Below are 22467 nucleotides of genomic sequence, written 5' to 3' on the forward strand. Positions count from 1 at the left end.
GTTCGGCACGTGTGTTTACCTTGTGGTTGTTTCACAAGACGATCAGTTATGCCTCGTAGACAACAGCGAACATCTTTTCATCAAGTATCCGAGTTCGACAGAGGAAGGATAGTGGCTTACCGAGATTGTGGATTATCATACAGAGAGATCGCTAGTCATGTTGGACGAAACCAAACAACTGTAATGCGGATATGTGACCGTTGGATGCAGGAGGGTACGACGGACCGACGTGGTCGATCGCATTCACCTCGGTGTACCACTGCACGTGCTGATAGGCAAATTGTGCGCATGGCAGTGACGGATCGCTCAGTGACATCCCGAACCATAGCACAGCACATTGCGTCTGTAACGCATCATCCAATGTCTTCGCGTACCATTCGACGCCGTTTACAGCAGAGTGGTCTGTCCGTAAGACGTCCATTGCTTCGTCTACCATTGACGCAGAACCACAGACGTCTCCGTCGCCAATGGTGTGATGACAGACGGATGTGGACGGCAGAATGGAATGACGTTGTCTTTACTGACGAGGCACGTTTCTGTCTGCAGCACCACGATGGTCGGATTCGAGTGTGGAGACACCGTGGAGAGAGGATGCTGGACAGCTGCATTATGCACCGCCACACTGGTCTTGCACCGGGTATTATGGTATGGGGCGGTATTGGATATTACTCCTGCACGCCTCTAGTACGCATTGCCGGTACTTTAAATAGTCGGCGCTACATATCCGAGGTGCTGGAGCCAGTTGTCCTTCCTTATCTTCAGGGCTCGGCCACAGCCATATTTCAACAGGATAATGCGCGACCACACGTGGCACGCATTGTCCAAAAGTTCTTCGTCAATAACCAGATTGAATTGCTTCCCTGGCCGGCTCGCTCTCCGGATCTTTCGCCGATAGAAAACATGTGGTCCATGGTTGCTCAACGAGTGACCCAGATTACATCTCCAGCTGCCACACCAGATGATCTTTGGCAACGTGTGGAAGCTGCTTGGGCTGCTGTACCCCAGGAACACATCCAACGTCTCTTTGACTCAATGCCGAGACGTGTGGCAGCGGTGATCTCCAACAATGGCGGCTACTCTGGCTACTGATTCTGGCAGGAACCACATGTCACAGACGTCTGTAAACGTAATCATTTGATACTTGGTCAACATGTTATCTACAAAATAAATTTTGTTGTGCTACCTCTTGTCTTTCTTGGTGTTGCATTTACGGTGGCCAGCAGTGTAGTAATATCAGTCTCTACATTGACATCAGATGATATTTCACTTAATTCCTCTTCCTCATTCAGAACTGATTGTGTTTCTGGACTACTCAAAAGTTTTCCATTCATAAGATTATTCCACGATTAACTTCAACTGAGGCAGTACGCAACAGCTGCTGAGGCAAGAAACCATAACAATGGGTACAAAATAAGTGCGAAACAGCAGTTTTACAGCTGCAGGCGATTCGTATGAAAGCTGTTCAGCGTAATATTCATCATTATGTTTCCATAATGTTACATCTAAGAAACAAGGAAACAATGCAAACTGAGGTCACACTAACCCCAGTGGTACCCTGAGTAAAAAACAATCCATGAATAAATTTTAAGCCGGCCGAGGTGGCCGAGCGGCTCTAGGCGCTACAGTCTGGAACCGCGCGACCGCTACGGTCGCTGGTTCGAATCCTGCCTCGGGCATGGATGTGTGTGATGTCCTTAGGTTAGTTAGGTTTAAGTAGTTCTAAGTTCTAGAACATAAACACAGAGGATAAGTGTATATAAGAAATTATGATATTACTAATTCTTACTTAGAGCCATGGTTACTGCTACATACATACTCCGAAAGCACCGTACAGCGCAGGTTTGAGAGTACCTTGTACCACTACTAATCATTTCCACTCCTGTTCCAATCGCCAATAGAAGGAGGGAGAAACTACTGTCTAAAATTCTCCGTACGAGCCCTAATTCGTCGCATTTTATCTTCATGCTCCTTAGGCGAAATGTATGTTGGCGGCAATAGAATCGTTATGCAGTCGGCCTCAAATCCGGTTCTCTAAATTTGCGCGATAGTGTCAAGTGGAAAGAGCATCGTCTTCCCTGCAGGGATAAGTTCACGACGCGTCTTCGTTAACACTTGCGTGCTGATCAAACCTACCGGTAACAGACATAGCAGCCAGCCTTTGAACTGCTTCGATGGCTTCCTTTAATCTGACGTGGTGGGCATCCCAAACACTCGAACACTACTCAAGAACGGGTCCCACTATCGTTCTACAAGCCGTCTGCTTTATGGGTAGTCTATACTTTCCCAAAATTTTCCCAAAAAAAACCAAGTCGAGCATACGCCTTTACCACTACCAATCGGACGTGCTCAATCCATTTCATGGCGCTTTGCTACGTTATACCGAGATATTTAGTGGAAGTGACTGTGTCAAGCTGCACCGTACTAATGCTGTACTCGAACATTGCACGACTGGTTTTCCTACTCATCCGCATAACTTAATTATTCTACATTTAAAGCATTTAGATCTGCAATTCATCAGACCACCTAGAAATTTTGTTTAAGTTGTCTTGTACATTCCTACAGTCTGTCGACTACGACACTTTCCCGTGTACGAGAGTATCATCAGCAGAGAACCGTAAATTATTACTCACCTTTTCCGTGATGTCATTTGTGTATATAGGGAATATCAGTGGTCCTATCGCACTTCCCTGGGGCACTCCTGACGATACCCTCGTCTCTGATGAACACTCGCCGTCTAGGACCAGGTACAGGGTTTCATTACTTAGATAGTCTCGGAACCACTTACATACCTGGGAATGTAAACCGTATGCTCAGACTTTCGTCAACAGTCTCCAGTGGGATAGAGAAGATCCAACGGAGAGCAGCGCGCTTCGTTACAGAATCATTTAGTAATCGCGAAAGCGTTACCCGGAGATGACAGATTAACTCCAGTGGAAGACTCAGCAGGAGAGACGCTAAGTAGCTCGGTACGGGCTTTTGTTGAAGTTTCCAGAACATACCTTCACCGAGGAGTCAAGCAGTATATTGTTCCCTCCTACGTATAGCTCGCGAACAGACCATGAGGATAAAATCAGAGAGATTGGAGCCCACACAGAGGCATACCGACAATCATTCTTTCCACGAACAATACGAGACTGGAATAGAAGGGAGAACCGATAGAGGTACTCAAGGTACCCTCCTCCACACACCGTCAGTTGGCTTGCGAAGTATGGATGTAGATGTAGATGTAGATGGGGCATCGTGTCAAACGCTTACCAGAAACCTAGGAATATGGAATCCGGTTATTGCCCTTCGTCCATAATTTTTAGGATAACATGCGAGAAAAGGACAAGTTGAGTTTCGCATAAGCGTTGCTTTCTAAATCCGTGCTGATATATCTAGAAAAGAATTTCTATCTTAAAGAAGTTTATGGTACGTTGCCACCTTAATACGACCTTGCACAATCCATACCAAAACTATTCTCGGGACGGGAAACGGGATGGCGAATCATGGTTGGTAGTCGTACTTCGATTTACACACACTTAACTTTTTAACATAAGGTTCCTGCAGATACTTCCCCACAATATTCACTACAAGCAGCAGTTACTTAGTGTAAATTCTTATTAAAACGAAACGAGTACAACCATAAAATGCATGTGAAAATCAGAAACAACTCGCAAACTCAGTATTGCCATGGCTTTGCAACACTTAACAAAAGCTTACAACTGACAGTACAGCTCCTATCAGTGGGCCAGTCACTTAATTGCATTCAAATACTACACTCGGCAAAAAACGCTTAAATCTTACATCGTTAACCACAATTCACTAGAACATAGATATGTAACAGAAGCAATAAAGATTGCCATGAAAGAAACCCAGCTTACACTTAATTGCAGGTCTATCTATATGTAAACCAAAAAACATTTCTTTAAACACCAGAAAATCACAAATTACAAAACACGTTTTACCGGCTTTGGCGGAAGGAAAGACACACTAATCTTTTGTATGGGGTCTTCGCCCAAAGTAATCCAGCCGTGGTAGGGTTACGTAAACACAGCAGGACCTAGGCTGCGGGTTACACCTCACTACCCGTCAAGGCATTGGCGCTTACAGCAGCTTTTGACAAACACAGGACAATTGCAACTCTCTGAAACACACACCAAATACAGGGCACAATCCTTGCATCAGACATATGTGCATCAGTTTACAAAATGTTCCGTCCACAGCAATCACTGCACTTTAAATTGAAACCATTCAAGACGGTTCACCAATAATTATAATAATATTACGTAGGTGCAGTTTTCAATCACTGCGAAGCCAACATTTAACCAGATCACACGGAGCTCATCCACATACTTGGGATTAGCGGCTGCGTGAGATCCACAATCATCTAGCCATTGAAACGCCTCTCAACGCGTCGCTCAGCCACATACACTAACGGCCAACTTACTTGATGTTTGCACACAGCACAACTCAGCGGCTCAATCAGCTTAACCACATTTCTTCAGGGACCTTTACCTTCACAGAAATCACGAAACTTGGATCTCCGAGCTGCCCCAAAACACAGACTTGCCCACCAATACAAGTGCGCGGTATATCACGCTGATAGAGCACACCCTGTCGCAGTCGACACTGCTTTCTCCGGAGACGACCCACATCTCTCTATGTTTTCTTTTGAAAACTAACGACCGACTCTTTAAGCCCGCCAACCCGGAAGAAAGCAACACGATATGCAAAGATCTCATATACCCTCCACAATCGTTGTTTTTGTTGTTGTGGTCTTCAGTCCTGAGACTGGTTTGATGCAGCTCTCCATGCTACTCTATCCTGTGCAAGCTTCTTCATCTCCCAGTACCTACTGCAACCTACATCCTTCTGAATCTGCTTAGTGTATTGATCTCTTGGTCTCCCTCTACGATTTTTACCCTCCACGCTGCCCTCCAATGCTAAATTTGTGATCCCTTGATGCCTCAAAACATGTCCTACCAACCGATCCCTTCTTCTAGTCAAGTTGTGCCACAAACTTCTCTTCTCCCCAATCCTATTCAATACCTCCTCATTAGTTACGTGATCTACCCACCTTATCTTCAGCATTCTTCTGTAGCACCACATTTCGAAAGCTTCTATTCGCTTCTTGTCCAAACTGGTTATCGTACATGTGTCACTTCCATACATGGCTACACTCCATACAAATACTTTCAGAAACGACTTCCTGACACTTAAATCTATACTAGATGTTAACAAATTTCTCTTCTTCAGAAACGATTACCTTGCCATTGCCAGTCTACATTTTATATCCGCTCTACTTCGACCATCATCAGTTATATTACTCCCTAAATAGCAAAACTCCTTTACTACTTTAAGTGTCTCATTTCCTAATCTAATCCCCTCAGCATCACCCGATTTAATTTGACTACATTCCATTATCCTCGTTTTGCTTTTGTTGATGTTCATCTTATATCCTCCTTTCCAGACACTGTCCATTCCGTTCAACTGCTCTTCCAAGTCCTTTGCTGTCTCTGACAGAATTACAATGTCATCGGCGAACCTCAAAGTTTTTACTTCTTCTCCATGAATTTTAATACCTACTCCGAATTTTTGTTTTGTTACCTTTACTGCTTGCTCAATACACAGATTGAATAACAACGGGGAGAGGCTACAACCCTGTCTCACTCCTTTCCCAACCACTGCTTCCCTTTCATGCCCCTCGACTCTTATAACTGCCATCTGGTTTCTGTACAAATTGTAAATAGCCTTTCGCTCCTTGTATTTTACCCCTGCCACCTTCAGAATTTGAAAGAGAGTATTCCAGTCAACATTGTCAAAAGCTTTCTCTAAGTCTACAAATGCTAGAAACGTAGGTTTGCCTTTTCTTAATCTTTCTTCTAAGATAAGTCTTAAGGTTAGTATTGCCTCACGTGTTCCAACATTTCTACGGAATCCAAACTGATCTTCCCCGAGGTCCACTCCTACCAGTTTTTCCATTCGTCTGTAAAGAATTCGCGTTAGTATTTTACAGCTGTGACTTATTAAACTGATAGTTCGGTAATTTTCACATCTGTCAACACCTGCTTTCTTTGGGATTGGAATTATTATATTCTTCTTGAAGTCTGTGGGTATTTCGCCTGTCTCATACATCTTGCTCACCAGATGGTAGAGTTTTGTCATGACTGGCTCTCCCAAGGCCATCAGTAGTTCTAATGGAATGTTGTCTACTCCCGGGGCCTTGTTTCGACTCAGGTCTTTCAGTGCTCTGTCAAACTCTTCACGCAGTATCTTATCTCCCATTTCATCTTCATCTACATCCTCTTCCATTTCCATAATATTGTCCTCAAGTACATCGCCCTTGTATAAACCCTCTATATACTCCTTCCACCTTTCTGCCTTCCCTTCTTTGCTTAGAACTGGGTTGCCATCTGAGCTCTTGATATTCATACAAGTGGTTCTCTTCTCTCCAAAGGTCTCTTTAATTTTCCTGTAGGCAGTATCTATCTTACCCCTAGTGAGACAAGCCTCTACATCCTTATATTTGTCCTCTAGCCATCCCTGCTAAGCCATTTTGCACTTCCTGTCGATCTCATTTTTGAGACGTTTGTATTCCTTTTTGCCTGCTTCATTTACTGCATTTTTATATTTTCTCCTTTCATCAATTAAATTCAATATTTCTTCTGTTACCCAAGGATTTCTATTAGCCCTCGTCTTTTTACCTACTTGATCCTCTGCTGCCCTCACTACTTCATCCCTCAGAGCTACCCATTCGGCTTCTACTGTATTTCTTTCCCCCATTCCTGTCAATTGTTCCCTTATGCTCTCCCTGAAACTCTCTACAACCTCTGGTTCTTTCAATTTATCCAGGTTGGTTGGTTCAAATGGCTCTGAGCACTATGGGACTCAACTGCTGAGGTCATTAGTCCCCTAGAACTTAGAACTAGTTAAACCTAACTAACCTAAGGACATCACAAACATCCATGCCCGAGGCAGGATTCGAACCTGCGACCGTAGCGGTCTTGCAGTTCCAGACTGCAGCGCCTTTAACCGCACGGCCACTTCGGCCGGCAAAAAATGGTTCAAATGGCTCTGAGCACTATGGGACTTAACATCTGTGGTCATCAGTCCCCTAGAACTTAGAACTACTTAAACCTAACTAACCTAAGGACATCACACACAACCATGCCCGAGGCAGGATTCGAACCTGCGACCGTAGCAGTCGCGCGGTTCCGGACTGCGCGCCTACAACCGCTAGACCACCGCGGCCGGCATCCAGGTCCCATCTCCTTAAATTCCCACCTTTCTGCAGTTTCTTCAGTTTCAATCTGCAGTTCATAACCAGTTCATAACCTCCACAATCGATCGCAACTATATAACGAGCGTACCCAGTGCTTGCACCACTCCGCCACGGCTCAGTTTATTATAGTAGTTTTCGATATAATCTCCGTAACGATTCAGGCATTTGTCATACCTGTGGACAAGTTATCCAATACCCATCCTGAAAATATTGCGCAGCAACGAATTGAAATGAGTCTCGAGTTGTCTTGGTGCTCCCCGTTAGACTGTAAGATCCGGCGGCCTTCCAGCTACTTCACGACTTTCGAGGAGGGCTACTGAAAACATAAGAAAAGACGTGCTTACTTTCGTAGTTGTTCTCATCCATGCTAATACCCGTCTTGACAGTGCTGGTGGAAACGAATGACACCTTGAGCATTTTTATGGGGCATTTACTAACACCCGACATACAGTCCCAACTAATGACTTCCGTCTTTTCACTGCATTGAAGAAGTGGCAGAGAGGGCAGCGCTTCCGAGGTAACTATGAGCTCCACGACAACGCCAGGACTCGTTTCAATTCATCGGCGGTAAAATTTTGTGAAGAATGTGTTAGGAAGCTTGTACACAGTTACGTGAAACGTCGCCATCGTCGCAGTGATTACGTCGAAATGCAACCTTAAGTGGACGTCACTTTTACTAACGAAATAACCTTTTTATAACCATTTGTCTCTTATTTATGGCCTAGCGGAAATGTCCTCTAAAGTTAGACGTGTAGGTATTATGTGAGTCCTTCAAACGAGTCATCGCTTTGCTCCTAATTTTCTAAATGATAAACTATTTTTATGCAGAATGAGATTTTCACTCTGCAGCAGAGTGTGCGCCGATATGAAACTTCCTCGCAGATTAAAACTGTGTGCCCGACCGAGACTCGAACTCGGGATCTTTGCCTTTCGCGGGTAAGTGCTCTACCAACTGAGCTACCGAAGCACAACTCACGCCCGGTACTCACAGCTTTACTTCTGCCAGTACCTCGTCTCCTACCTTCCAAACTTTACAGAAGCTCTCCTGCGAACCTTGCAGAACTAGCACTTCTGAAAGAAAGGATATTGCGGAGACATGGCTTAGCCACAGCCTGGGGGATGTTTCCAGAATGAGATTTTCACTCTGCAGCGGAGTGTGCGCTGATATGAAACTTCCTGGCAGATTAAAACTGTGTGCCCGACCGAGACTCGAACTCGGGACCTTTTTTTATTTTTATCCATATATAGACTTTGTAGGCAAATCTCGGTGATGAAGTCTTCTCGGTTTATCAGCCGAGTCAAGCCGTTGTTCTGCGGCAATGATTTAGCAAATTGTCATTTTCAGGCGAAGTGCCGAGTTCGTGTCCTGTTCGGTTACTGAATCGTACTGTAGGGTGAGTTGTCACGACGTCACAGACTTGAATCAAGCGTCTACCACGTATGTTACCACGAAAATTAGTTCTGGTGGAAGTGTTTTGATAAAAAATGACAGCTTGCGTCACCTATAGCTGTACTAATCGTTATATTTATAGTCTAAAGTGCAAGCAAATTGATCACATTTCGTTCGTAAGTGGACTCGTTCAAGCATGTACATGAATTTTTGTTGCACTTTTACTTTCACTTCGGCGGCTTTATTTGTCATTTGACTTCAGATTTACTATCATTCAAACTCTTCGGTTTAGCGCTGTGAGAAAAAAGTTCGGAACTGTCTAAACACAACAAAACATATTCTCAGAACTTTCGTTAAGAAGACGAGTCACACTCGTTAGCTCGTATTAAGGAAAATGTGTCATAGCTAAGGCATCCTTTTTACGTCACATACTTCTCTTATTGGTTACTAGAAACGCTCGATAAAAGCAAAGTTGCATTAACGAGGTGAAATGCGTCGTGTAATTGGATGAAATATGCATTTACTACCAAAAAAAGTCTTAAAATGCCCTCTCGCAGCTGCGTTATTTGCGAAAGCACTGTAGCATTTTCTCTTTGATACAACTATTGCGTGGACACGACAGGAATTATGAACAAGAAACAATCTTAAACGGTAGTCTTCTTATTTTTTTGGAGCATCTAACAGGGCGGCGCAGGCTTCAAAACAAGGTAAACAAAAATGTTTGTTGATATCATAAAACATGAAGATAGGCCCAAATGACATCATGGTCAGCCTCGACGTGGTTTCTCTGTTCACCAAAGTACCTGTGGATGACACATTACAACTGTTGGCTTCTCGTTTTTCCTCAGAAACTTCGAGGTTTTCCGGCACACCTTGACGACCACTTACTTTTTATACAGTGGAAATTATTATGAAATGACGGATGGAACAGCCATGGGTTCGCCACTATCACCAGCAATAGCGAATTTTTTCATGGAGGATTTTGAAGAACGAGCGTTGAGCAGTGCTCACCTCCGCCCATCATGCTTCTACAGATACGTCGACGACACCTTCTTAATCTGGCCACATGGCAGTGACACTCTGCAGCAGTTCGTCGAACATTTGAATGGTGTACATCCAAATATAAAATTTACAGTGGAGGTAGAGAAGGAAAGGAAGTTACCTTTTTTAGATGTGTTGGTGGAGCGAAAACCGGATGGACGACTGGGCCATTCTGTGTACAGGAAGCCAACGCATACAGACTTATATCTGCATAGCCACAGCTTCCATCATCCGTCTCAGAAGAGAGCTATCCTGAATACTTTAGTACACAGAGCCAGGACTATTTCCGAGAAGGATCACCTCGGTCCCGAGATTAACCATTTGACGACTGTTTTCAAGAGGAATGGTTATTCTGCCGGTGAAATTGAATCAGTATTGGCCAAGAAAGTAAGACTCGCTGCCGTCCATAAACAAGAAGAGGACCAACACAGAGCGCGGCTTCCATTTCGCGGTGCTACAATAAGCAAGATAGGCAGAGTCCTGAAGAGGTAAGGAATAAAACCAGTTATCCGACCACCTAGGAAAATTAAGGAAATGTTGAAACCAGTCAAAGATAGTCTCGGGTTAAAGGTGTCGGTCATTTATAGTATTCCTGGCGAATGCGGAAAGAATTACGTGGGCCAGTCTGTAAGAACCGTTGCTGACCGTTGCATCGAGCACCAGCGGCACCTGAAATTCATGTAATCGTATTTGGAAAAAATCAGCGCTCCTGCTCAACAAGCATAAGATTTTATTTGAAGAAACGAGAGTAATAGCCCACGCATCGAATTACTTGGTCTCTGTGATCCGGGAAGCAGTCGAAATTAGACTTAGCGATAATAACTTTAACAGAGACAACGGCTATGCACTTAGCAACACCTGGAAGAGCGCACTGGATAAAGAAAAATCGGAGAGGAAAACTTCCGGCACTTTACCTCCTGATTCAAGGGATGGTGCTGCAAGCAACGCGGGATAGAAACTACCTCTATGGAAGTAGAGGGCACTACTTCACTACGCACCATATTGCTGTTGCTATGACGTATTCCAGCCAATCAGAAGCCGTCCTTTGTATATAAAAGTGGGAGGGTCGCTAGTTTACGACATTAGCATCATCATCCCTTTGTTCTCTGTTTTAAGTTCCACGATTTTTTTTTTCGCCATGTTATCCTTTGTCAGGAAGTCGTTTCTGAAAGTATTTGTATGGAGTGTAGCCATGTATGGAAGTGAAACATGGACGATAACGAGTTTGGACAAGAAGAGAATAGAAGCTTTCGAAATGTGGTGCTACAGAAGAATGCTGAAGATAAGGTGGGTAGATCACGTAACTAATGAGGAGGTATTGAATAGGATTGGGGAGAAGAGAAGTTTGTGGCACAACTTGACTAGACGAAGGGATCGGTTGGTAGGACATGTTTTGAGGCATCAAGGGATCACAAATTTAGCATTGGAGGGCAGCGTGGAGGGTAAAAATCGTAGAGGGAGACCAAGAGATCAATACACTAAGCAGATTCAGAAGGATCTAGGTTGCAGTAGGTACTGGGAGATGAAGAAGCTTGCACAGGATAGAGTAGCATGGAGAGCTGCATCAAACCAGTCTCAGGACTGAAGACCACAACAACAACAACAACCCTCTGTCTCCGATTTTGTCGCCTGTTTTTTATTATATATTATTTTATCCTTTTTTAAAACAAAGTCTGTAGACTGGAGAGCGGCATACTAAGCTGCTGCCAGCCCGCCCCCTTCGGGGGGAATCGAAATTGAATAAAGAAAAAAAAATAGTTTACGACAGTCAGTTTTAGCCATAACGACGACCATGGAGGTAGTGGTCGAAAGCTTGGAGTTTTATTCTGAATTGACGCGGCATTTTTATTCAAGAAATACGCCGCAAAAGACTTCGTAGCCATATAAGATAAACATAAGTCTATAGTACCATCTCCCCTTATTTTTATTACATCTCCACGATTGTGTATCATGCTCGACCTTGCATTGCTCTCCGTAGCATTTAAAATACCAACCTCTTCCATAAAAGATAAATTTTCATAAATTTCTTGTACTTCATATTCTATGTCCTTTGCTATGTCTAAAAACCTGCCAACCGCATACAGCCGCAAGTAGTACGTCATTATTTCTGCCACCATAGTTCCTTTCTGTGAATACAGATTCAATAAACGATTGTTTACTTTCGTTTTCTGCGCTGAATGTTCCGTACTCCCTCGGTGTTCCGCAGATTTTATTTTCTACAATGTATGGTTTCTGGGCAAATACTAAATGTGACACCACGTATCCATACCACTCCACGTATCACAAAGTTGGCAACGGAACTGCAACTTTCTGTCAGACGCCGACACCGGTCGTGCAGTATCCGACAGATCCAGTGGTGCGCGCACACTGAGACACACCTGCAGCGGCTCTAGGCTGCGAGAGCCCTCTGCCGTCGCAATATACACTTCCAAGCCAGAGAAACTGGTACACCTGCCTAACATCGTGTAGCGCCCCCGCGAGCACGCAGAAGTACCGCAACGCTACGTGGCATCGACTAATGCCTTAAGTAGTGCTGGAGGGAAATGACGCTATCAATCCCGCAGGGCTGTCCACAAATCCGTAAGAGCACGAGAGGGTGGAGATTTCCGAACTACACGTCGCAAAAGCATCCCAGATATGCTAAATAATATTCATGCCTGGCGAGTTTGGTGGCCAGCGGAAGTGTTTAAACTCAGACGAAAGAGTGTTCCTACCCTATAAACTCGTCCAAGTTCTGGACCGCCTTCCGTCGCCTTACCGGATCTAAGCCCTCCCCCTACTATCCTCTTCTCCACGATGACCACCCCTTCCCTGACGCCCTTAGTAAGGCCAACCACTTTGCCTCCTACCTGTCCGATGTGTTTTCCATCCCTGATGATCCCCGGTTCGATTACTCCCTCTTCCCAGATATCCGCGATCGAACTGACACCTCTGTCCCTCCCCTCGCTCCTGGTTTCCAGTACTTGGACAACATTCCACACACGGAACTTAATGTCCCCATCACTACACAGGATCTCATTACTACACTCCGCACCAAACGCAACACCGCTCCTGGTCACGATCGTGTCACCTACCGACACCTTCGTGAAGCTCCTGTCTCTTTCCTCTCCACCCTGGCCAGGCTCTACAATGTAGTCCTGTCCACTGGTTACTACCCCGACCTGTGGAAAACCTCTCGTATCCTCATGTTCCTCAAACCTGGCAAACCGCCGTCCGCCGTCTCCTCCTACCGTCCCATCAGCCTTACCTCGGTCTTCAGCAAGGTCCTGGAATCTATCCTCACCCGCCGCATCCACCAGCATCTCCGCCAGCACCGCCTCCTCCCCGTTACCCAGTGTGGCTTTCGGCCGTCCTTCTCTTCCGACGATCTTCTCCTTCACCTCACTCATCTCCTTTCCGAACAGCTCAATTCCCGTCGCTCCGCAATCTTCCTCTCTCTTGACCTCGAACGTGCATATGACCGCGTATGGCATTCCGGTCTCCTCTTCAAGCTCCAAACCTTCGCCCTTCCCATTAACTACGTTCGTCTGATCGGTTCCTTTCTCTCCCGCCGTCCTTCCCATGTCACCATCCATAACACCGATTCCTACACCTTTTTCCCCTCCGCCGGTGTGCCCCAAGGCTCCGTCCTCTCCCCCCTTCTGTACCTTTTGTACACGGCGGACATGCCGCCGCCGTCACCTCCCGTCCACCTTCTCCAGTTTGCCGATGACACCGCCTTCTTTGCCCTTGCCCCCACCCTGCAACGCTCCCAACGCCTTCTCCAATCCCATCTTGACCGGTTCACCGCTTGGTGCAACCAGTGGTTGCTCAAGGTCAATCCTTCCAAAACCCAGGCGATCATTGTAGGCAAAACCACCCCTTCCTTCCGCCTCCTTGATTTCTATCTCACCGTTTATGGCCGTCCCATCGCTCTCACCCCCACCCTTAAGTACCTTGGCGTCACCCTCGACCGTCGCCTCTCCTGGACTCCCCATCTCCAGACATTCCAAGCCAAGGCACGTTCCCGACTCCGCCTCCTCAAGCTCCTATCCGGCCGCACGTGGGGTCTGGACCCCTCCACAATCCTCCACACCTATAAGTCCCTCATCCGCCCTATCCTCTGTTACGCCCATCCAGCCTGGATCTCCGCCCCCCCTTCCTTTTATCAATCCCTCCAAATCCTCGAACGCCATGCTCTCCGCCTTGCCTATCGCATCCGTCTCCCCTTCCCCACGCGGATCCTGTATGATCTTATCCCCTTCCCCCACCTCCTCCTCTTCCTCGAAAGGATACGAATCCTATACACCTCCCGTAAACTCGATCCTCCTCACCCACTCGTCTCCCCGATCATCTCCCACCCCCGCCCGCTGCCGCGCCTGTACTCCCATGTCCCACCCGGTCTCCATCTCTCCACCCTCCTCACCCTCTCCCAAGGTGGCTTCCGCCAGCTCCCCCTCCCTGATGATGTCCTCCTCCCCTCCATCTACCCCTCCTATCAACTTTGACCCTGCCCCCCCCACTTCCTGTGTCCTTTCCTTTAGGCACCCTCCCTCCCTTCTCTTCCCTTCCCTTCCCTTCTCTTTCCTTTTTCCCCGTCACCTCCCTCCACCGCTCTTCCCCCGGGCTTCCCCTCCCCCTTCCTCCCTCCCCCCTTTCTCCCCTGCCCGTGGCATCTCTGCTCTCCCTTCTCGCTCTCCCTCCCCTTCCTCCTCCTCCTCTCTTGGCAGGTCCCCGGACTCGCACACGCATAGTGAACATTCGCGCGCCGGAGGTCATCGCCATCAGTGTCTCGTGTGTGTGTCTTCGTTTGTGTCTAGTGTTTGTTCGCCGGAACGCCGCCACTGTTCACGTGTACCATCGCCATCGTCCCTGTTTTGTGCGCCGTGTCCACGAGTGTCAGTGATGTTTTCTCGTCAGGCGTGAACGGCTCCGTGTTTTTTGTTTATTGGTGTCTCCATTGTTTTGCCCGCCATTTTTGATTGTATTCTCTGTGTCCCCTCTATTTCTTACTTATTGTAAATCTCAAGGCTGAAGAGCGGCGTACCCAGCTGCTGCCAGCCCGCCTTATGTAAGGTAATAAAAATTACAATAAAGGAAAAAAAAAAAAAGTGTTCCTAGAGCCACTTTGTAGCAATTCTGTACGTGTGGAGTGTCGCATTGTCCTTCTCGAGTTGCCAAAGTCCATCGGACTGCACAATGGACATGGATGGATGCAGGTGATCAGACAGGATCCTTACGTACGTGTCACGTGTCAGAGCTGTATCTAGACGTGTTAGGGGTCCCATATCACTCCAACTGCACACGACATTAAAGAGCCTCCGCCAGCTTGAACAGTCCCCTGCTGACATGCAGGATCCATAGATGCATGAGGCTGCCTCCATACCCGTACACGTAAATCCGCTCGATATAGTTTGAAATGAGACTAGTCCGACCAGGCAACGTCTTTCCAGTCATCAACAGCCCAATGTCGGTGTTGACGGGCCCAGACGAGGTTTAAAGCTTTTTGTGTTGCAGCCGTCGAGCGTACAGGAGTGGGCCTTCGTCTCCGAAAGCCCATATCTATGGTGTATCGCTGAATGGTTCGCACGCTGACACTTGTTGATAGCCCAGAACTGAAATCTGCAGCAAATTTGTGGGAGTATTCCATTTCTGTCACGTTGAACGATTCTCTTTAGTCGTCGTTGGTCCCGTTCTTGCAGGGTCTTTTTGCATCCCCAGTGATGTTGGAGATTTGATACTTTACCGGATGCCTGATCTTCACGGTACACTCGCGAAATTGTCGTGCGGGTAAATCTCCACTTCATTGCTACCTCGAAGATGCTGTGTCCCATCGCTCGTGCGGCGACTATAACACCACGTTCAAACTCAATTAACTCTCGATAAACAGCCATTGTAACCGCAGTGACCGATCTAACAACTGCGCAGGACTCGTCTTATACAGTCGTTTCTGACCGCAGCGCCGTATTCTGCTTGTTTTAATACACATGCCTATACCAGTTTCTTTGACACTTCAGCGAAGGACTGCCGAAGGCAGACACACTTGCTGCCTCTCCGCTATATGATACTACGCAGACGCCGCCTAATCGCAGCGCTGACATCATCTTTCATGCTTTAGTACACAGAGCCTCATCCTTGATGTCATTTAGACCTGGACTCTATTTCTTACTGAATTATTTGTAAATGAGTCTTGGTAAGCATGGACAATACAAGTTAAGTAAATCTTGTGCTTATTACGTTAACTTGTTCGCTAATCATTTCAGCTCCTGTCCAGCTTTCCTACAGCGATAGTTGATGCACCATTGCATAGCCCACTTCTCCTTACCGTTGTTTTGTTGTATAAGTTTCTAGGTGGAACTGATGATGATGATAAAATGTTAAACGGAATGGATGTGTGACTAATCGAAACGTCTGCCCCTGATTCCTTCTTAGCTGCCAATCTTTTCTTGACTTGACCCGTTGTCACACAGGATTTCTCGTCCTTGGGTTTCTGGAAGGTAAATAAAAAGTTCTATTATGAGCAACAGGGAAACGCTACAGACAAGAAGGTAGACTTATTTGGTAGAAATTGATATACATTGACCATAAATCCAATAAAGCGCGTGGAGGCCTGTTACATTCTGTTTGCGCGCCATCTGCACGTAATTTAAGCAACAACTTGACGCGAAAACGTCTTGTTGCAGAAAAAATGAAGGCAAAATAAAAGGAATCTTTGACTAGATGATATAGGATGACTAACTCGCCCACATACATTCTAGAGAGAGATTGGGAACTAATAATTACGTTGGAAACAGTTAGTAGCCAAGAGGTATGCGTTAAATAAATTCCAGGCACAGGCAGCGAAAACTGTTTATCACCGAATCGTGGTTAGTCTCGTGCCTTTGGACCGAGGTGCTAGCGGAAGCACCATTAAGGAATCACGACCGAAATAACATCGAAGTTTTTTTTTTTTTTTTTTTTTTTTTTTTTTTTTTTTTTTTTTTTTTTTTTTTTTTTTTTTTTTTGTTCATCAGTCTACTGACTGGTTTGATGCGGCCCGCCACGAATTCCTTTCCTGTGCTAACCTCTTCACCTCAGAGTAGCACTTGCAACCTACGTCCTCAATTATCTGCTTGACGTATTCCAATCTCTGTTTTCCTCTACAGTTTTTGCCCTCTACAGCTCCCTCTAGTACCATGGAAGTCATACCCTCATGTCTTAGCAGATGTCCTATTATCCTGTCCCTTCTCCTTATCAGTGTTTTCCACGTATTCCTTTCCTCTCAGATTCTGCATAGAACCTCCTCAGTCCTTACCTTATCAGTCCACCTAATTTTCAACATTCGTCTATAGCACCACATCTCAAATGCTTCGATTCTCTTCTGCTCCGGTTTTCCCACAGTACATGTTTCAAATGGCTCTGAGCACTATGGGACTCAACTGCTGAGGTCATTAGTCCCCTAGAACTTAGAACTAGTTAAACCTAACTAACCTAAGGACATCACAAACATCCATGCCCGAGGCAGGATTCGAACCTGCGACCGTAGCGGTCTTGCGGTTCCAGACTGCAGCGCCTTTAACCGCGCGGCCACTTCGGCCGGCCAGTACATGTTTCACTACCATACAATGCTGTACTCGAGACGTACATCCTCAGAAATTTCTTCCTCAAATTAAGGCCGGTATTTGATATTAGTAGACTTCTCTTGGCCAGAAATGCCTTTTTGCCATATCGAGTCTGCTTTTGATGTCCTCCTTGCTCCGTCCGTCATTGGTTATTTTACTGCCTACGTAGTAGAATTCCTTAACTTCATTGACTTCGTGACCATCAGTCCTGATGTTAAGTTTCTCGCTGTTCTCATTTCTACTACTTCTCATTACCTTCGTCTTTCTCCGATTTACTCTCAAACCATACTGTGTACTCATTAGACTGTTCATTCCGTTCAGCAGATCATTTAATTCTTCTTCACTTTCACTCAGGATAGCAATGTCATCAGCGAATCGTATCATCGATATCCTTTCACCTTGTATTTTAATTCCACTCCTGAACCTTTCTTTTATTTCCATCATTGCTTCCTCGATGTACAGATTGAAGAGTAGGGGCGAAAGGCTACAGCCTTGTCTTAATACGAGCACTTCGTTCCTGATCGTCCACTCTTATTATTCCCTCTTGGTTGTTGTACATATTGTATATGACCCGTCTCTCCCTATAGCTTACCCCTACTTTTTTCAGAATTTCGACAGCTTGCACCATTTTATATTGTCGAAAGCTTTTTCCAAGTCGACAAATCCTATGAAAGTGTCTTGATTTTTCTTTAGCCTTGCTTCCCTTATTAGCCGTAACGTCAGAATTGCCTCTCTCGTTCCTTTACTTTTCCTAAGGCCAAACTGATCGTCACCTAGCGCATTCTCAATTTTCTTTTCCATTCTTCTGTATATCATTCTTGTAAGCAGCTTCGTTGCATAAGCTGTTAAGCTTATTGTGCGATAATTCTCGCACTTGTCAGCTATTGCCGTCTTCGGAATTGTGTGGATGATGCTTTTCCGTAAGTCAGATGGTATGTCGCCAGACTCATATATTCTACACACCAACGTGAATAGTCGTTTTGTTGCCACTTCCCCCAATTATTTTAGAAATTCTGATGGAATGTTATCTATCCCTTCTGCCTTATTTGACCGTAAGTCCTCCAAAGCTCTTTTAAATTCCGGTTCTAATACTGGATCCCCTATCTCTTCTAAATCGACCCCTGTTTCTTCTTCTATCACATCAGACAAATCTTCGCCCTCATAGAGGCTTTCAATGTATTCTTTCCACCTATCTGCTCTATCCTCTGCATTTAACAGTGGATTTCCCGTTGCACTATTAATGTTACCACTGTTGCTTTTAATGTCTGCAAAGGTTGTTTTGACTTTCCTGTATGCTGAGTCTGTCCTTCCGACAATCATATCTTTTTCGATGTCTTCACATTTTTCTTGCAGCCATTTCGTCTTAGCTTCCCTGCACTTCCTATTTATTTCATTCCTCAGCGACTTGTATTTCTGTATTCCCGATTTTCCCGGAACATGTTTTACTTCCTCCTTTCATCAATCAACTGAAGTATTTCTTCTGTTACCCTTGGTTTCTTCGCAGCTACCTTCTTTGTACCTATGTTTTCCCTCCCAATTTCTGTGATGGCCCTTTTTAGAGATGTCCGTTTCTCTTCAACTGTACTGCCTACTGCGCTATTCCTTATTGCTGTATCTATAGCGTTAGAGAACTTCAAACGTATCTCGTCATTCCTTAGTACTTCCGTATCGCACTTCTTTGCGTATTGATTCTTCCTGACTAATGTCTTGAACTTCAGCCTACTCTTCATCACTACTATATTGTGATCTGAGTCTATATCTGCTCCTGGGTACGCCTTACAATTCAGTATCTGATTTCGGAATCTCTGTCTGACCATGATGTAATCTAATTGAAATCTTCCCGTATCTCCCGGCCTTTTCCAAGTATACCTCCTCCTCTTGTGATTCTTGAACAGGGTATAAAGAGCCCCCCCCCATAGCCCGCTGGAACCTCAGGAAGGCTAACTGGGTTAAGTTTAAAGATACCATTGAAAATAATGTAAACAGAATTCCCCCAATTCCAGAAAATTACGACAGATTTACGAAGTTAATTATTAAAGCGGCACATAACTCAATACCAAGAGGAGCGCGGAAAGAATACATCCCATGCTGGACAAAGGAGTGCGAACAACTACTCGATGAATATAACAAAACAGAGAATCCAGAACTAGGAGAACAGCTCATAAGAGCTATGGACGAGGAACGCAAACAGAGATGGCAAAAGCGGATGGAACAAATGGACTTTACGCACTCCTCACAGAAGAGCTGGAGTCTACTGAGGAAACTTGGCGGAGCACAATTCAAGGGACGCAACATCAATAATAAAATGACCCCTAACAAGATATGCTCTTCTATACTACAAACATCCAGAATCCATACCTCCGCCTCGAAGAAAAAAGAACTGCACCAACTGATGAACGAAGAGCTAGATGCAAGCGAGGAGGAAGCAGGTTTAGCGAACTGGGTAACACAAGAAGAGATAAATATAGCACTAAAGAAAATGTCACCTGGTAAAGCAGCTGGCTGTGACGGCCTTCTTCCAGAATTCTTGAAGAACTTCGGGCCAAAGGGAAGAGCATGGCTGTCTTCTCTTTTCTCTAATATCATAGATACCAGCCGGTTACCAAAGCAATGGAAAAACGCACAAGTCATAGCCATCCAGAAACCAGGGAAAACAGGAGAGAATGCTAAAGATTATAGACCGATATCTTTATTGTGCACCACTTACAAGCTGTTTGAACGAGTCATCCTAGGCAGAATAGAAAGTAAAATAGAAGCTGCTCTTCCCCCAGAGCAAGGCGGTTTTCGAAAAGGAAGAGATTGTTGCGACCAAGTTCTCGCCCTAACCACTTTCATTGAAAGAGGTTACCAAAACAAAAAGAAAACGGGCATGGTATTATTAGATCTCACCTCAGCATACGACACCGTATGGACAAAAGGGATACTGTATAAACTGTCAAAAGTCGTGAAATGCAAGAAGATCATAGATCTAGTCAGAAATATGTTGATAAACAGGAGATTCAAGGTATCTCTGAATGGGAAAACAAGCAGCTACAGGACACTACAAAATGGTCTCCCCCAAGGGTTTGTGCTGGCTCCATGCCTTTTCAATTTATACATAGCGGACATCCGAAACCTGGAATCTCGTTCTTTTATGTATGCAGATGACATCGCTATCGCGGCTCACGCCAACACTTTCGAAGAACTGGAAGAAATTTTAAACAGGGATCTGGAACGACTACAACAATATTATGACAACTGGCACCTCAAAGTAAATCCGACTAAATCCGTGGCATCAATAATGCACTTGTGTAACAAAGATGCAAATCGTGAGCTAAAAGTGCAAATAAAAGGTAAATTGTTGAAAAACGATAGAACGCCAAAATATCTGGGTGTTAAGCTAGATCGCACTCTCACATATAAGAGCCACCTGTACGAAGTCGCCCAAAAAATGAAAACAAGAAACAACATCATAATGAAACTGGCAGGAACAACCTGGGGATGTTCCACTGAAACTCTACGCACATCAGCACTGGCACTTCTGTGTAGTGTAGCGGAATATTGCGCACCCGTCTGGGCCTGCAGTAGGCATGTCAGATATATTGATGTGCAACTTAACGAGACAATGAGGCTCATAACAGGAACAGTAAGACCCACCCCGAAACCTTGGCTGCCCGTCCTTGCCAATATCGAACCACCCTCGATTAGACGTGAAAGAGCAATCCAGAGGTACAAAGAAAAGTTCAGGGACCTACCTCCTCCCCCTGACAGATTGATGTCAAGAAATCCCTTCTGGAAAGAACTCAAACAACAGATTGATATCGATAACCTGTGGAAACAGCAATGGCAGGAAAGCAAAGTGAATAACAGTTTCCTTATTGAGGACCCATCTCAACGAGTTCCAGGCTCCCAACTCCAACGTAGAGTGTGGGTAACTCTAAATCGTCTGCGGACAGGTGTTGGTCGGTGCGGATATTTGTTGAAAAAGTGGGGTTTCTCCCAGGACCCCAATTGTGAGTGCGGAGAGAGTCAAACCATGCAGCATATAGTTGAGTGCGACGTACACGGACTTAAGGGAGGAAATCTGATGGACATACATGTGATAAGTGACCAAGCACTTTTGTGGCTGGAAACCCTGAAAATTTTATTGTAAATCATTGTTAATGTTAATTTAAATTTTTATGTTGATGTTTGTAAGTGTATCACGCTTTGCCTGTAGCTGAACGAGAAATAAATAAGGGTATTCTCTATTACTAGCTGAAACTTGTTACTGAATAATTGACTAATTGTCTTTCTCCTCTTTCATTCCTAGTCCCAAACCCATATTCTCCTGTAACCTTTTGTTCTACTCCTTCCCCTACAACTGCATTCCTGTCGCCCATGACTATTAGATTTTCGTCCCCCTTTACATACTGCATTACCCTTTCAATATCCTCATACGTTTTCTCTATCTGTTCATCTTCAGCTTGCGACGTCGGCATGTATACCTGAACTATCGTTGTCGGTGTTGGTCTGCTGTCGATTCTGATTAGAACAATCCGGTCATTGAACTGTTCACAGTAACACACCCTCTGCCCTACCTTCCTATTCATAACGAATCCTACACCTGTTATACCATTTTCTGCTGCTGTTGATATTACCCGATACTCATCTGACCAGAAATCCTTCTTCCTTCCACTTCATTCACTGACCCCTACTATATCTAGATTGATCCTTTGCATTTCTCTTTTCAGATTTTCTAGTTTCCCTACCACGTTCAAGCTTCTGACATTCCACGCCCCGACTCGTAGAACGTTATCCTTTCGTTGATTATTCAATCTTTTTCTCATGGTAACCACCCCCTTGGCAGTCCCCTCCCGGAGGTCCGAATGGGGGACTATTCCGGAATCTTTTGCCAATGGAGATATCATCATGACACTTCTTCAATTACAGGCCACATTTCCTGTGGATACACGTTACGTGTCTTTATATTAGTAAGCAAAGGCAGTACCCACGCGAGATACTCATTCCATGGCCGTTATCATGTACCGTACATAAAACGTACACACAGGCACGAAGTTCGCGGCTACACCTGCGACAGAGCTATCGCGAAATGGCTCGGACCAAGAAGTACCACCGACTGGAGTGGCGAGAGCATCCGTCGTTATTTTTGTCAATACGGACGCCACGTCACAGTGTACTGCCACCAGCAGAAAGAGAACCCGTTGCCAACA

This window comes from Schistocerca nitens, chromosome 8 (genome assembly GCF_023898315.1).
Source record: "Schistocerca nitens isolate TAMUIC-IGC-003100 chromosome 8, iqSchNite1.1, whole genome shotgun sequence".
Lineage (NCBI taxonomy): Eukaryota > Metazoa > Arthropoda > Insecta > Orthoptera > Acrididae > Schistocerca > Schistocerca nitens.